Raw genomic sequence first — 17,896 nt, 5'->3', positions numbered from 1 at the left:
ATTTATACTTAATATGCACACTGCAGGCAACATGCAAACAGCTGTACAAGCAACACCTTCCCATTATACTAATCAGAAGAAAAGGATTCCTGTCTGGAAGCAGATACAAGAAGTGAAACTAGCATGGGATAACTATCCTACAGTAGTTTTATACAAATATGCTAAACAAAGCACTAGTTTCATAGAGGTACACAACATACAGCTACAGTTTTACACACGTCCTGACATGAAAAGAAACAAAAGATTGCTCAGATTTGCATATGGCCTTTGTCTTGGCTGACACCTGAGTGGTCTACTGGGATCCAAGGTGGGTACAACCCCGTCACTAGCAGATTGCAGTGAAGGAAAAAAGGAATGAAGCTGGATAGACTCGTTAAGGGACAACTGATTGACCACCTTGGGCAAGAAAGAAGGACTGGTATGCAGAAGCACCCTGTCCCTACAAAAAATAAAAAAAAGAGAAACTGTCATAAGGGCATTGAGTTCAGAGATTCTACTAGGCAGAGGTGCGGGCAATCACTAAAACAGTTTTCCACATGCAATGCTACAGAAAAATAGCAGCAGCAGGTTCAAAAGGAGCCTGGTTCAATTTCTCAAGTACAAAATTAAGATCCCAAGGAGGAGGAATAGACTTACTTGGGGGCTTGATGTGGAGGACACCTTTCAGGAACTGTTGAACCTCAAAACAAGAGGCTAACAGTGGATTCAAAGGCAGACATGCAGAGAATGCTGACAAGTGAGCCTTAACAGAACAACATGCCAAGCCATGGAGTTCACACAGGTAAGACATTAGGGGTTCTAATGGAGAGATGAAAAGTCAGCAAGCAAAGGAGAGTAGTACTTCTGAAACTGAATTCATCCTCAAGTCTTGGCGAGTACATTCGCGAGGTGGACCTTGCTTTTCACAAAATCTCACCAAGGCAACACTGATATATAGACTGTATTTATATATCATACATCATGGACAGAAGTAAGTCAAAAACAAAAAAAGTAAGTGGGTGCACAAGACCCACGATAAAAAAGTGCCCAATCCTGATAAGCACACTGGTGCCAGGACTGGAAAAAATGACAGTGATGAATCCTCAAAATACGGAAACATTCCTACAATGGGGCCATGCCAGGAGTGCTTGCGAAGTGAAGGATTTAATGTAGAAGGTCTAACACAGGCTACATCACAGCATGATGGAGCGAGTCCCCAGAATGATAAAAAGCAAGATCATCAGGAGACATGTGAAGAAGAAATATGGACAGGGGAAAGGAAAGAGATTTAATATGGTGTAATATTTATGCAAAGGAGAAAGCACAGTTAACCAATACAAAAAGAGCAGCACCAAAGATATTTGAAGAGAAATAAATGCAAAGGAATTCGGATATGGAAAACTTTACAATGCAAAAAATAAGGAGATTAAGAGGAAAAGTAGAAAAAGAGATCAGTAATGGAGAAGTCAAAGAAATAGAAATTGAGGTTTTGGAGCAGCTGCAAAGAGAAGCATTTAGTGTAGAAAATTAAATGCAGAAAGCACCACAACAGGATAGAACAATGGATATCCAAATTAAGGGGAAACCAGTGGAACAGGAAGCAACTGGTCAGGTACCCTATCAAGATATTTTGGAGCCTTCCACAGGAAACCAGTTTAGATGTTCACTTGAAGCTAGACAGCAAAGGAAGGAACAGAAAACTGTGGAAACTCTGATGCAGTCAATGTTGAGGAGTGATAGGCCAGTGAGTTCCCATATGATAGAGCAACGGATGGCATAGGATGAAGTTCAAGAGAATGTGCCACAGGAAGATGCTATAGAATCTTCTATAGAATGCCCGCAGGAAACAGAAAATAAGGGATGTGCCCTCAGTTTGGAAGAAATGGGGTTAAGAGAAGAATTTCTTGATTTAATAGACACAGACAGATATATCAAGATCAATGAAAGAAATAGACCACAGAAGGTTAATAAAACTCAAAAAGTCAGAAGTTTGATCAAACAAATGAATGCAATAATTAGGACTGTCCATAGAGATCCATGCAATATAACAGAAGTAAACAGAATATATTACTGTGCTGCTACATTAATAACTGATAAAGTTCTACTACAGGAACACAGGGAGTGAGGGAAAGGAAGGGGCGAAGGTGAATACTATCTTGGAAATATCGAATGGAGAAAACTATGAAGCAGTTAAGACAAGAAGTGTCACTGTTAGAAGATTACAGAATAGGGAACAGATCAACAAAAATACTAAGATAGATAGATGTGATAAAAGCAATGTAAAGTATTAGAACAGACCAGGATTTATCACGTAGTATCACAAATAAACTAAAACTTTCAGCACATGCAGAAAGACTTAAACGATACGAAGATAAATATAAAGGAAAAGTAAAGAATAAGCAATTTATTGATGATCCAAAATTTTTTTTTTAGAGAATTGGGAAACAAGGTAAAAGGAATTGAAAGATTGCCAAAAAAAGAAGAAACAGTTACATTTTGGAGAAGTATCTTTGAAGATCCTGTGGAACATAAGATACTAAATGGACAGAAGAAGTAAAAGAAAGAATAAGAGGGTTAAAGGTACAGGATATGAAACGGGATGAAGTAACAGCCAGAGAGATTGAAACAAAGTTAAGAAAAGCCTCTAATTGGAAAACCCCAGGCCCAGATGCAGTACCTAACCTACGGCTGAAAGTGTTAACATCTTTGCACGATGCCATGAGTAAGAACTATTTATATGTGCATCCCAAACAGACACTGCACTGGTTAACAACAGGAAAAACAATGCTCTTACGTAAGAGTGAACCTGCAAGCTACCCTAAAAATTATAGACCAATAACTTGTCTTTCAACGACATCTAAACTATACACAGGAATTGACGCCGACGAAGTTTATAGTCATTTAGAAGAAAACAATTATGGCAGTAGAACAAAAGGGCAATAAAAGAAAGTCATACGGAACAAAGGATCATTTGTTGTTAAATAAAGTTATAGTGGAGAACTGTAAAAGGGGGAAGAATCTAAGCATGGCATGGACTGACTATAAAAAGCATTTGATAATATCCCACATTCATGGATAAAAAAGTGTTTAAAAATGTATAAGATACACCCTACACTGATTGACTACATTATAGTAACCATGAAACAATGGCAGACCACTTTGCAATTAAGCCATGATAAAGGACAGATTGTTATCACAGAGGTAAAATTCAAAGGGGGATATTCCAGGGAGAATCTCTGTCACACTTGCTATTCTGCCTTGCCATTAATCCATTAAGCTGTTTCTTAACAGCTTAGGCCATGGCTACAGTTCTGCTCCTAGAAAACAACAAAGTCTTATGACTTCTCATCTTCTCTTTGTCGATGATTTAAAACTGTATAGCTCATAAGATGAGGAAATGACAGCACAGCTGCAGGTTGTCAAAATCTTTTCAGATGATATTGGATTGTCATTTGGTCTTGATAAATGTGCAAAAGCAAACTTTAAAAAGGAAAACTGCAGCACTTGGAAAACATCAGTTTGGGATAAGAATGTGATATAAAAGAACTTGAGCAAGAGGGAGTGTATAAATACTTGGGAACTGCTGAAGGATCAGCAATAAAACATGAACAAATGCGAATAAAACACAGTAAGGAATACTTTAGAAGACTTAAATTAATCCTGAGAACAGCATTGGCATCTAGGAACAAGGTGCAAGCTATAAATCAATTTGCTCTTCCTGTCCTAACTTACAGTTTTGGAGTAACTGACTGGACCCAAAAAGTGTTGGATAGATTGGACATTAAAACAAGAAGGATGCTTCATGCTCAACAAATAATTTATAAAAATCAGTGTATACCAAGATGACATATTCCCCATTCCTGAGGAGGTATAGGTCTCCCTGAAATTGATTACATGTATAGACCTGCAATCGTGGAACTCCACGCATCTCTACTGACCTCCCAAGATCCAAATATAGTAAAAGTTTTGAAACATGAGGAGAATAAATCTAAGATGACATCTCTGCTTAATCTAGCAGAAGCATATCAATGTCAAGCAGGAATGGAAATCAAACCAGAAGTGGATAAAAATCAGGCAGCAACTGAATCTGAAAGAAAGAATATAAGGTGAAGGACCAGATGAGAAGGCAAGAAATGTGGAAAAAACAAATATAGTTGCAAGTATAAAAAACTTCTGGAACAGCCTCATGTTGATTAAGAATGAATGCAGGAATGGTTGAGGAGAGGAGAGTTCAAACCAAGAAATGAAAGGTTAATATTGGCAGCCCAAGATAGTGGGCCACGTACACGTTGGTTTACAAAGTCCACAGAACATGTGGGAAAAACAGACAAATGTAGGTTTTGTGGAAATGAACTGGAAACAGTCACACACCTCGTTGCTGGTTGTGACACACTAATAACAGAAGGACTGTATACTGAAAGGAATAATAATGTGGCAAGACTGTTGCACTGGGGATTGTGCAAACATTATGGTATTGAAGTGGCTGAAAAACACAACGCATCATAGAAAATGATGAGGTTTATATCACGTGGAAACACCCATTATCAACAGCTCAAAAGACAGATGCTAGAAAACTGGATATAGTGGTCCAAAAAAAGAAAAGTAGCATTGATCATTGAAATCACCACATTCAGTGACTGCAGTGTCTTGCGTACAGAGAGACACAAAGTCATAAAATACCAGGATCTGCAGGCAGAAACAAGAGCCATGTGGAAGAAAGATATCCAGACAGTTCCAAAAGTAGTAGGAGCAATGGGTCTTATAAAAAAGAATTTACAATCGTATTTTAGATACGTTACCTATCTATTTAACCCTGTACAAATTGTAGAAGGAGTCGTTACTGGGCACATTACGGGTGCTGTGAAGAGCACTACTGGCTGACATCAAAGAGTGAAACAATACTATGAACTTTAATCGTACTCTGACTTAGGAATGAGGTACATTCCAGTCATGGTATTAGAAACTCAAAAGACTTGGAGAAATTAAAGTAAGACAGAACCAAAGGGACCACCAGTAAAAAGGGATCCTGGTAAAGTTTAAGGCACAAAATAGAAAATCTCTTCCATTTGGGAATATATGATTTTCAGGTATTGGGTTTCCTTGCCTCCTGCAAAACCTTAAGCATGTCCACAGAAAACTGGTTTTGAAAGGGGATTAAAACCCTAACAACCAAAGTGTCAACTGAAGAGTGGATGAGGGTGAAGGAGAGACCCCTTTTCTTGTGTGAGATCATCCATTCAGTGAAGTAACCTGTAAAGACTGCCCCCTGGCTAGATGAAAAAGAAGGGTAACAAGTGCTTTCTGGGTGTCACCAACAAAATTCTTGGACAGTCCTGTTTGATCTTATGTAGGACTCTAGGAAGAAGAGGAAGAGGAGAAAACACAAAAGAATATCCCCTTCCAAGAAAAAGACATGGTATCCACCCTCCAAGAAAGAGAACTTGGAGTTCTGGAACAGAAGCAAGAAAGTTGTCTGTTCAGAGGGGAGGCAAAATGATCCACTTGAGGAATATCCCATCGACAAACTATGTCCAGAAACGCCTCTCTGTGAAGCATCCATTCTTAAGGTTGTGCCCTGCACCTGCTCAGAGTCTGCCACCAGGTTCTGTCTCAAAGAAATGTAAATCACCTGAAGAGAAACCTGCAGCTGGACAGCTAGATTCCAGGCATGAAGGGCTAGTCTGCAAAGATTTTGTGCCCTCCTGCTTGTTGATGAACCACATGACTGTGGTGTTGTCTGTATAGACCCTTATAAGGCCTGGAGGCAAAACACAGTGGAAGCACGGAACAGCATGGATAACTGCCCACATCTTTTGATGTTGATGTGATCCAAGCAGTGATGAGGGGGCCAGAGACCCTGAACCTTCATACTGCCAGAAGCAGCCCCCACTCTTACTTGAAGCATCTCAAAACAGCTCCTGAGATAGAACAGGATGCTGGAAAGGGAAAGCTGAGCTAAAAGATATGTGCTGAATCCACAAATGAAGCTCACGTTTAAGACAAGGGAGTAAGGGAACTAGAAACTCCAGAGAGTGGCAATGCTGAATCCACACTGACTGCAGGTACCACTAAAACTTCCTCACAGGCAACTTACAAGGGAACTTTGCAAGGACATCTGTTTGACTCACAGGTATGCAACAAAGTCCAGAAGTTTTATTAGTTTTGCTTGGAAGTGCCTGCATAGGTTTTTTCATACTCCAAGCAGACTTCAGAGAAATTTTCCTCTGGTAAATAGAAAATACTGGAGGTGTGATGAGAAAAAAAAAAGGTAATAGGGAACATATTTTTAGGATTAAGAGTTGGCGTATTTTAGAGTATCGCTACAGAGTACTTTGTCAAAAAAGTTGAGGAAGGAAATGCTTGTAACGAAGGAAATGATTCTTTTGAGGTAGGACACGGGATCTAGCTGCCCAGACATAATAAGGCCTAAGTTTAATGCTACTGTCTGCCAAAAAAAGTTACTATTAAATCAAAATCAAAATCTAAACCAGTTATAACTGAAATATTAAATAATGTCAAGGAGATAGAAGAACTGGCGGTGGAATCTTTAAAAAAGAGAAGCAGCAAATTACACAGAAATAAATGGAATTTGTGGGAACAGTACATTCATGATGATGTTCAACAGGAGGAATGAGATTCAAGGAAAGACAGGAATTAAGCAATTTATGCAACGTTGAAGTAACTTAAACAGGACATGTCGAAGAACAGGTATTTATCTCATAGAATTCTGATTTTCTGGAATAAGCTTCCCATCCATTCGAAGCAGAGCATTTTGCTAACCCTATTCAAACGTAACCTGGACCAGTGGATAGGAAACCTGAAATTCAGCCCTGGTCTGACATCTATGTTTCTGATGAACAGAGGCAGACATTAAAACATGCCCTAACATACATCCCTTAAAATAACCTCCAAGTCAGAATAGCCTGTGGAATACATTAATGTTGCTTGGCAAGGCTTAGAAAGCCTCCAGAAGTCATTAGCCCAGTATGTACCTGTTATCCTAAAGAAAACATATGCATACAGCATGAAAATAATGAAAATGTTACTGTAATTTTTCTTTTCTATTACTTGTGTACCTGTGTCATTGTTTAAAATGTTGTATTGTTTAAAATGTGATTTAATAAAGATCTTAGAAATAAAAATACATACAAATTGCTGAGTTGTGGTTTGACCCCCCCCCCTTTTTATCTTCACTTTATGCATCTTGGACTTTACACACTGTACTAGGGAAACTTAAAATGTGGGTTACTGGGGTTTGAGTAAGTTATTGGTGTAAGCATTAAATGTGGGAAGGAGCCCAGATACTGGAGATTGCTAAATCATTCACACAGCAAAGGTCTGAGTATAAAATACAACAGTCATATTACAGGGGAGAAGTCTAGGAAGGATGCAGGAGGAAGCAGTCCATGTTGAATTGGGAGAAGAGAAAGAAAGAGACACGATTGTAATACCAGTAAATAAAAAAGTAGAATCAAACATAATGCAGCAAAAGCAATTAATAACTGACCAAACTAACCCAAATTAAATGAAAATTAGAAAAACATACACTGCTGACTACAGAGCTGAATTAACAAACCACCAAGATTCACCAGTTATTAAATGATTATCTCAAACTCAGTCCAGGCAAAGACAGTACAGCAATAAAACTAAAAACTCAATGTACATCACATTCTACAGTAACTTTTGAGGCAATGTGCTGATGTACTTTCATTTTTCAGGGATTATTTCTATTTGCAGACGATAAACAAACTGCCCAAATGAAATGCAGTCCGATATATATGAAAACAAAAAATATTTACTTGGAAGATGCTAAACTTTAAAAAACAGAAATAGCAGCTTACTCGCTCACTCTGTGGGATGGAGGAATCACTTTTAGCACCTAGACAATTTTGTATTATCCCTGGTTCAGTGTAGGTCAGACCTTCTAAAATGAGCCTACAGTCGTGGTTAAATTTACCGGTGGCACCTAATAGAAGTTCCGAATATCAGTTCTAGATGGAATCCTAGTGCTGGTTCCCAGTCTTCTCAAACACTTCTGAAGTTGTTCTGGAAGAAATATCAAAGAAAAACCTCCGTTTTTTTTGGTTAGCAGTTAAGAAAGTAACTCAGTCACTCAATAGATGCAGCATTGGAAAATGAAAGATACAAGACTTTAAAGGCTTTTATTTGTATCTTCTTCAAGAAGCTAAGTGAGTGCTGTTCAGTACTGGTGTGATAGTGAAAACAGCTCTACTTATTTAAAAGATTGGGGGGTGTCCCGGGCATATGACCAGTCATCGTGAGTGGGTGTGCATATGGCAAATTCCTTTATTACATTTGTGATTACGTATTGGTCAAGCCTGGGAAAACCTTGATAATTTAAAAGCTCAAAGTTTCATAATAGCAATCAGGTTAATAATTACCTCATTTTGGGATATTATGCCTGGTTGGTATTCCATTGTTTTCCCCCACGTATAGTCGTACTAAATATTCACCCACTCATTTTTACCTTTAAATCCCCCTCTTACTTGTGAGCCCGTTCCATCTAATTAACCCATGATGTATAAAAATAGTAGTTCCCACAGCCACAGGTTCCCCTATTTCCTCCTGTTAGCCACTGTCCTAGTCCCTGTTCAGTCTTTACCACAAATTCCAGAGAAGCTCCCATATCGATATACCACTGCTCCAAACATATTCTCACCAATAACTAGCCCCTCTAAGCCAGTTTTTTAGATCTCCACAACCAGAACGTAACTCATATGCTTTTTCACACACCAGAAATGGACTGCTATTTATTTTATAGATAAAAGAGCCTCTCCCTGTTAACAGAGCACTGAGTTAATGTTTAAACGTTTTAAGTTTTTTGGGCTTTAAAATCGAATTATTTTAATTTTGAATCTTCTCTTTTAATTTTGCATTTTGTCTTTTCTGCTTTTAAAGGTTTTAAGTTACCTATCCTCAGGAAGCTTCCAAAGAAGACCACTAAAGTGATGGCCATCTTCAGTTCTCCCCCTCCACCGTTTCTTCACCAGAAAGTTAAACCTTCCTCTATTTCCACAAAGTGTGCTACCTCAATGAGATCATAAAATGAATTTAAGTTGCTTGTTTATACAAACTTTTGCAGGCTCAGTTGGTCTAATTATGTTTTATTATATTTTTTTATCACTCACGTACACATACATTTTTAATTTGAATCAAACAGTTTTAAAGTGACTAATTAAGATGAAGGTCTTCGGAGCGCACAATCACATTTTTAATCACTAAAGAAAAGGTTGTTTAGCAAGTTAGAATTTCGGCTAGAATATGCATTTAGATATTTATTAAGATTATAAAAGCTATTTTAACCTCAGTGCTCCCACTTTTCCAGAATAATAATAAAAAAACCCGTAAGACCTGCAGAGCACTCTTGCACAGCTCAATACTAAGCCCCAGACTGCAAGAGATAGTTCGTAAATTCTTAAAGTATAAAACTGTGTAAATGGCTTTTAATAATAAAAAGGAGCACTCTATTGACTTGAACACACTCAAAATGACACTAGTGGATACACTGCTCTAAAGTGTGCAAACCCAGTTATTTTGAAACTTGCATTTGCCAATTTACTGTTTTTAGTGAATTAAATTTGATTAATTTCTTTGGGATTTGAAACTAAATAGGTTGTATTTTTCCTAACTTGCAAAATGAGGACCAGAATTAAAAAACTGGAATTGATCTCAAGAGCCTACTGCTTTACTTGCTTTCTTAAAAGTTAGTTATTAAATCAAGCTGTGGAATAAAGTAAAGATAGGAGCGGTATCCCATAGTGCTGGAGAGCACCACCCAGCTGCACAGTAACTAAACGGAATCTATAACCTTTGAGAAGATATTGGCAACTCCCAAGACTGACCTAATTGCATCAAACACTACTAATGACTTCAATGAAAATTTTATTGCATTATTCCCTCCTATGTTTACTTTATTCCACAGCTTGATTTAACAACTAACTTTTAAGAAAGTAAGTAAAGCAGCGGGCATGTGAGACCAATTCCAGGTTTTTAATTCTGGGTTTCTACCGAGTGCTTAACTGCTCTCAGATCATCTGGAATACTCACAGGCTCCTGCAACCTCAACAGCAGCTAGGTGCTGAACTAGACTACTGCGATTCACTTATTTTATCCCCTCTGACCACCAGCCTTGGTAAGGGCATCCCATAGTCCTGGATAGCACCACCCAGCTACACAATAACCAAATGAAATCTAGAACTTTCGAAAAGATACTGGCAACTCCCAAGATCGACGTAATTAAATCAAACACCACCAATGACGTCAATGAAAATCTTATTGTATTATTCCCTCCTATGTTTACTTTATACCACAGCTTGATTTAACAACTAACTTTTAAGAAAGTAAAGCAGCAGGCACTTGAGACCAATTCCAGTTTAATTCTGAGTTTCAACCGAGTGCTTAATTGCTCTCGGATCAACTCGAATACTCGCAGGCTCCTGCAACCTCGACAAAGGCTAGGTGCTGAACTAGACTACTGTGGTTCACTAACTTGCAAAATGAGGTAATTATTAACCTGATTGCTATTATGAAGCTTTCTGTTCTTTTTGACTTAACCAGGTTTTCCCCAGGCTTGACCAATACGTCATCGCAAATGTAATAAAGGCATTTGAAATACGCATACCCACTCTACCCACTCACGACGAATGGCCATACGCCCAGGACACACCCACAATCTATTAAATAAATACAGCTCCTCTTTTCACTATAAAATCAGCACTTAGCAGAGCTCAGTTAGCTTCCTGAAGAAGATGCAAATAAAAGCTTTAAACGAGCGACTGAGTCTTGTGTTTTCCATTTTCCAGGGCTGCATCTAATGAGAGAGCTAGTTAAATTCTTAACTGCTAACCAAAACAGAGTTTTTCTTCTTTGATATTTCTTCCAGAACAACTTCAGAAGTTTTTAAGAAGACTGGGAACCAGATCTAGAATTTCAACTAGAACTAATATTTATAACTTATATTAGGTGCCACCGGCAAATTTAACCAAGACTGTAGGCTCATTAGAAGGTCCGACCTACATTGAATAACCAGGGATAATACAAATTACCTAGCTGCTAAAGGTGATTCCTCCATTCCACAGTGTGAGTGAGTAAGCTAGTAGTTCTATCTTCCCCCCTCCAAGGGAGGGTATTACACACACAATTGGGACATTGCCAGTGTACCTCACAACTCCCTTATATGCATTTATTAACTCTATGGTCACACAACCATTGGGAAAAAATAAAAAGCCCAAAAACTTTAAATCAACATTAGTGCACAAACAGAGTAGAACAGCAACTGGTGAGCTGCAGATGGGAAAAGTGTACTGAAACCTCACAGTTTTCTACCACCCTAGCAGGGTGTATGCAAGCCATGCAGTCACACAACTTTGTAAGAGGCACAACATAAAAAAAAAATAATGTACATATAAAAGTTTAAAACAGTGAATAATGAATGATATACACAGTATTTAACTACATTTCCAGAATCTTGATTTTTTTTTGACCTGTGATAATGCCGCTTGTGACAGTGAAGGTGTGTGTTTAACAGTAAAAACAGATGCAATAGACAGGATATTACTCATTTTGGCAAATCATTTATACAGTAGATAGCAACACTATAAAACTGACAAATTATTACTTTCTTTACACATACAGTACGTACAGCACTGTGTTTTAATAATGATGAGCCAATCCAAAAAGCTATCTGGTGTGATGTTCAAAAGAAAAAGAAATAAAGCCAGTGAAAAATGCAACAGCAAAAGTTTGTAAACTAATATGATAGCCAAATATCTGATCAAAGGCAACTTGATTACAAAGATATCCAGTCAGTCAGACACAGTCAAAATTAACAATTGCTGCAACAGTAAAAATGTCAACTGCAATATATTCTGAATTTACTAATTCTGCAGTAATTATCAGAAATTTGGAGAATCCCAAAATGAGCACTGAACAGGAAATGAAGAACCACTGCCATCCCAACATGTTAACACAAAGGCAACAGAAAGCAGTAATACCACAATACTGGTAACAAGCACATACCAGCAAATTTAGACAGAACACTGTATAAGGAAGAGCCACAAGTTGAAATTCCAGATGTAGTCATTGTGAATAAAGCAACTCTCAAAGATCCACAGCAAATATATTATGAGTTTGATAATCCTGAGACCTGGCCATCAGTCACTCAAAGCAAAATGCTTACTTAGTTAACTCTACCTGAATGAAAGGATGTTCTCTTAGCTTGAAACAAAACATTTCTTCCCATTTCTTTCCAGCTATGTGAACTGCATCAAAGGGAGTGCTACAATACCACACCCACTGTGTGTCCATAACGGGTCTATATTAGTATCTCGAAAGTTTAATGCTTTGAATCACTAAAGAAAAAATTTTAGTGATCGAACCATTAAACCATCGAAATTCTACAAGACCCTGAAAAAAAAAGTAAAGGGTGTTTAGGCAGGGGGGCAAGCCCTCCGGACACCCCCCCACACCCCCACTACTTAAATATACCAACTCCAAGGTCGCACTTTAATGGAGTATGGTGCAGAAAGGGAAGATTTCCCTTTCCTGCACTGTAGCGCAATCTCAGAATTGGTATATTTAAGTAGCAGGGGGTGTGGGGGGTGCAAGGGGGTTTGCCCCCCCTGCTTAAACCCATCAGGGTAAGTATTTGATGTTTCAAATTTTTTTTTAATTTTCGAAGTTACAGACCAAATTGTATTCGATGTTCCGTAACTTCGAGATAATAATATAGACCCGTCCATAACTAGGGCTAGCAGGAGCTGGTACTTCAGGTATGACAACACTAGAAGATACTTCTGCAAAGTTTTGGCAATGCAGGCCAACACCATGGCAAAAACTCAAATGGCAAAATGAAATCCAGAATGGGATGGAATTCATCCGTGAAGTCTGAAACCAGGTAGAGCTGTGATTAAACTCACTGATCCTCATCTGAAGCTTGACAAATCTCCACCACCTTTTAAACACGACAGTCTGGACATGTCCCAGCAGTTATTCAGAGGAGGACTAAATCTGCCATCAGAGGACATTTTGGGGAGTACCTCCTAAATATTGGCCAATGCTGACAACAGCTACAGCCCACTGATCCTTTGAGACGGTTCTCCAGGCAAATATGAACTTGACTTGTCTTGCAAAAACAATCCCCCCTTCCCCACGGCAATCCAAGACCCATGTTAGGACTATGGCAGAAGAGCTGGTGGAGTCATCCACTTGCCTGGTAGACTTATCTGGATGGACAGAAATTAAGACTGTTTTCTCTTGTGGAGTTGCACAGGTCTAGAACACAAAGTAGATAAAAAAAAGACATTCTATACAAGTAAAAGCTTACATTTTCAGGAGGTTTTGTGAATGTGAATGAAATGTGAACACCCTTGCCACATTTGAGCAACATCAGAGATGCCTTTACAGGAAGTAAGGTAGCAACATTCTGTAGGGACCTATGCCAGACTAAAAGAAAACAGACACAACTTAGCACTGAGATACTAAGAAAGTTGCACTGCTTACTTCAGATGAGAGTTTATACAGGGCTTAGCCATCTTGGAGGCTGAAGACAGAATGGGTGCTCTACTAGGCTGCCATGAAGACATCCAAAATAAATGGCTCCAAATGTGGGATTGGCTCCAAATGTGGGATTAGGCAGGGATTCCTCAAGCTTTTTCCACAGAAGCTTCTGAGGGGAATGGGAATAGCAACTTGAGGAGAGCCCATGCAGTTCAAGATATGCAAGCCCTCATGAGATGACAAAGTTGAACTTCACTGATCACAGCCCTGCCAATATCAGTCTGACAGCAGGTCTCAGGAGGACAGTTTTTGGTCTTGAGTATCACTGATTTGTGACTGGATAACCCAAAGCTCATTACTCAGGATTAGACTTATCAACCACAAAATAGCTGCTGTGGTGCAGCGGTAGCATTGTCGCCTCACAGCAAGAGGTTCTCCTGTTCGATTCTCAGCTGGAGTGCCTTCTGTGTGAAGTCTGCATGTCTTCCCCGCGGTAGAGTGGCGTACGAAAGACATGAGTGGGCGTGCCTTCATTAAAGGTTGGGCGTCGGACTGGCACCTCGGCACCATAAAAATCTACTGCCAATCATTAGTGGACCGGTGTTCCACTGTAGCAACCCCCAACTGGGAAAAGCCGAAAGAAGAAGACGACGTATCAACCACAAACTCCAACTTATCTTCCGGGGAAGTGTTGGACAGGAAACAAAATAAAAAATTCAAAGCATACACCTCCAGAGTGAGAGCAAAAGATGCACCTCCTTGGATCCCTTTATCTTCAAGGACTAGGGATTGATCTAGGCTTGAGCCCTTGCCAATCAAGGGTGAGCTTATGACAGCATCTCTAAAGAAGGGGTCAAATGGTGAGTGATGGAAATATTATACCAGTCTGTCTCAAAGACAGACTTTCAGACCTTCATCACATAATCCAAAATATGAGGGAGGCTGAGCTCTCTCAACATAGTACTGGCACGGTCAGTCTGGAGGAGAAAGTAATCACACACCACAAATCCAGTCTCACATAGACCTATCGCAACAGCAAACCAAACACAAACACAAAAAAACATACTCGGAGGCTCTAAATAAAAATCTGCACAAGCAACAGAGACCTCCAAAGCAGACATCCAAGCAACTGCTACCCCACAACAATACCCACATATCACATAGTTCACAAAGTCAGTGTGCCACACAGTCACAGCCCTTAAGGCTAAACAACACACCTAATACACTTGTAATAGGTGACTCTATTGTCAGACACACTGACGTCCCTCTCATCAGGCTGAACAAGGAGAAGGTCACTGTAAGCTGCCTGTCGGGTGCCAGGATCCGCCACATAACATAAGCCACTCGGGTCACTCCAAAGCAAGTACAAATATGACTCTGTCATTGTCCATGCTGGTGTGAATGACCTGAGACGTACCTCCCTGGATTACATGAAAAGAGACATAGAGGAGCTCTCTGATCATGTGGCCCAGGCCGGTATGACTCTGACCTTGAGTAGCATCTTACCCTCACCAAGAATGATACCACAGTATAAAGACAAAATGATCAATTTCAACAATTGGCTAAAGTATTGGTGTCACTCAAAGGGGATCCAGTGTCTGTCAGCCTGGGATGACATGCTTGACAAGCCACGTTGCTTTGCTAGGGACGGCTTGCACCTGTCACCCCTGCATTTTCGAATACTGGCCAAGGCTCTTGCCACCCCCATAGTGCCTTTTTTAGGCAAGGCTCAAAAGACAAATCCACCTACTTAGACAACACAAGGAAAAAGAAACTAAGGGTAATGCTGCTCAATGACAGAAGTCTAAACCTCAAGATGCACGCACTCGTGGCTCTCCTCAGTATGAAGAATATCAATATCTGTGCAGTAACAGAAACCTGGTTCAAGGCTTCAGAGAGCACCCCAGCACAAAAAGGCTATACCTCATACCATGCTTTTCGGCCCCAAAACTCAGACCGAACCACAAGAGGAGGGGGAGTATCCATATACAAAGACACCCATACCTCCAGGCTAGTGGCACTGCACGAAGCATCCGAGACCATCCATGTGCAACTAACAGTGGGCGAAACTGCCTTCCAGTTTGTAGCCTGCTACAGACCACCCTCCCAAACTCAGGAACCCCACTCGGCTTTCCTGAAGACACTGGATAATATGAAGGTCTCTCCAAACACCATTATATTGGGTGACTTTAACTACCCAAACATAGACTGGGAGCACTACTCAAGCCCCAGCACCCTAGTCCAACGGTTCCTAGAATTTATAAACTCAAACGCTATGGAACAAATGGTCACCACTCCCACAAGAGGGGAAAACATATTGGACCTGATCATCACCAACACAGGGACTCTGTTCCATACCAGAAGTATACCCCTCATTGGTAAGATCTGACCATAAATTAATCACTATGGACAGCCATATCCCATCCCCACCACCAGCAAAGGAAACCACGGTCAAAAACTTCTCAAAAGCAAACTTACCACTTCTCAAAACCGAGGTGGAATCCTTCAAAGCCCCAGGGCCAGTGGAAAATATGGCCCAAACTGCAGAATCCTTTACAAACGCATTCTATGGATACCTACAGGAATGCATGGATAGTGCTATCACAAATAAAACCAAGACATACTCCTCCAAAGGCAGGAGACCTGTCTGGTGGACCCCAGCCATAAATAAGCTGTACAACAGAAGGAGGAAGTTACTACATGACAGAGCAAAATCCCTGAAAGGGAAGGCAACTCTGATCAGTACTAGCAAGAAACTACAATCCCTCATAAAATTATCTAAGGCTAGCTTCGAAAGAAAAATTACACAAGACTCTAAAGATAATCACAAGGCTTTCTTTAGTTATGTCAGAAACCTGGGTGGAAACTCCCAGATATGCTCTGAGTTAGTGCAAAATGACAAAAAATACACTGAACCCACAGACATTGCCAACATCCTGGCAGACAGGTTCAGTGCAAACTTCTCCCCCCTCCCCGCAAATGAGCAAATGACTATCCCAACAGAGTGTAGCCTCCCTGACATCACAGATGCACAGGTGAAAGCTGCCCTCTCCAGAGCAAAAAACACAGCATCAATGGGACCACACAGTGTCCCGGGCTGCATTTTACATGAGCTCCAAGAAGAACTGAACCCTCACTTAAAATCACTGTTCAGTCTCAGCCTTACAACGGGATATGTACCCAAAGAATAGCGTACTGCAACAGTGGTCCCACTCCATAAAGGTGGTGCCACAACGGACCCTGGAAACTATCGCCCTATAAGCCTAACTAGCCTGGTCTGCAAAGCTATGGAGCATATCATCATGAAACTCATAAACAAAGACATTGGGAACCTCCAAACACTGGATCCTACACAATTTGGCTGTGTTAAGGGCAGATCTTGCCTCTTGAACTTGGTCAATTTCTTTGAAACAGTCACCAAGACCATAGACGAAGGGAAGGTAGTCCACACAGCCTACCTTGACCTTGCAAAAGCCTTCGACACAATACCCCACTCGGGCATCATAAATAAGCTCACCAGCTTAAATATCAACCCCTACGTCACAAGATGGGTTGCAAACTGGCTTAGGGATAGAAGCCACATGGTCAGAATTGCAGGTGCCATGTCAGACTCTAAACCAGTTACAAGTGGCGTCCCACAAGGCTCAGTCCTGGGACCTCTCTTGTTCGGTATATATTTCTCTGAGGTACAGGCTAACACAGGAGGACTATGGCTGACAAAGTTTGCAGATGACTGCAAACTGGGGGCCATAATCGACTCGCCGGCTGACACAAGCGTCCTCCAAAAAGGTCTCACAGAGACGGATAACTGGTGCCAGAGCCATGGCCTAAAGCTAAATGCCAAAAAGTGCATAGTCATCCCCTTTAGTAAAAACAAAGTCCCCACAAATTACCACATAGGTGGTAATCCATTAAGTACGGAAGAAGTAATTAGAGATTTGGGGACCCAAGTAGATTGCAATCTCTCCTTTGACAATCACATTGCCAAAGTGGTTAGAAAGACATTGTATATAGCCCACCTTATCACGAAGGGGTTCACATCTAGATCAAGAGAGGTCGTTGTGCCCCTCTACTCATCACTCATCAGGCCCATAATTGAATACAATGCCCCATCTGGGATGTACCTTGCCCGACACCTGCTACAACTAGAAAGACCCCAAAAGTACCTCATCAAGAGGATCAAGGGACTCAAACAGATGCCCTACGCAGTTAGGCTAAAGAAACTCCAGCTCTACTCAGTTGCTTACCGCCTACTCAGAGGCGATCTGTGCTAGTACTAGTACGAACAATAGGGAACACCAGGAAACACACAATACATTGGTACACACTTTTAACAATGATTCTGGTAAGTTTTAAGAATGTGGTACTTAAATATTGGCCAATTTTAAAAACTCATGAT

The 17,896-nt window shown here is 40.3% G+C and overlaps 1 protein-coding gene across 2 annotated transcripts in view; it reads right to left on the bottom strand.

The window, feature by feature from the left end:
• LOC122811983 (sarcoplasmic/endoplasmic reticulum calcium ATPase 2-like) overlaps window positions 1–17,896 on the bottom strand; it is a 1,984,788-nt gene that overhangs the window by 1,282,105 nt on the left and 684,787 nt on the right. The window lies entirely within an intron of this gene.

This window comes from Protopterus annectens, chromosome 9.part0, assembly GCF_019279795.1.
Source record: "Protopterus annectens isolate FY-2018-M chromosome 9.part0, PAN1.0, whole genome shotgun sequence".
Lineage (NCBI taxonomy): Eukaryota > Metazoa > Chordata > Ceratodontiformes > Protopteridae > Protopterus > Protopterus annectens.
This window is presented reverse-complemented; position numbering and strand designations above follow the sequence as displayed.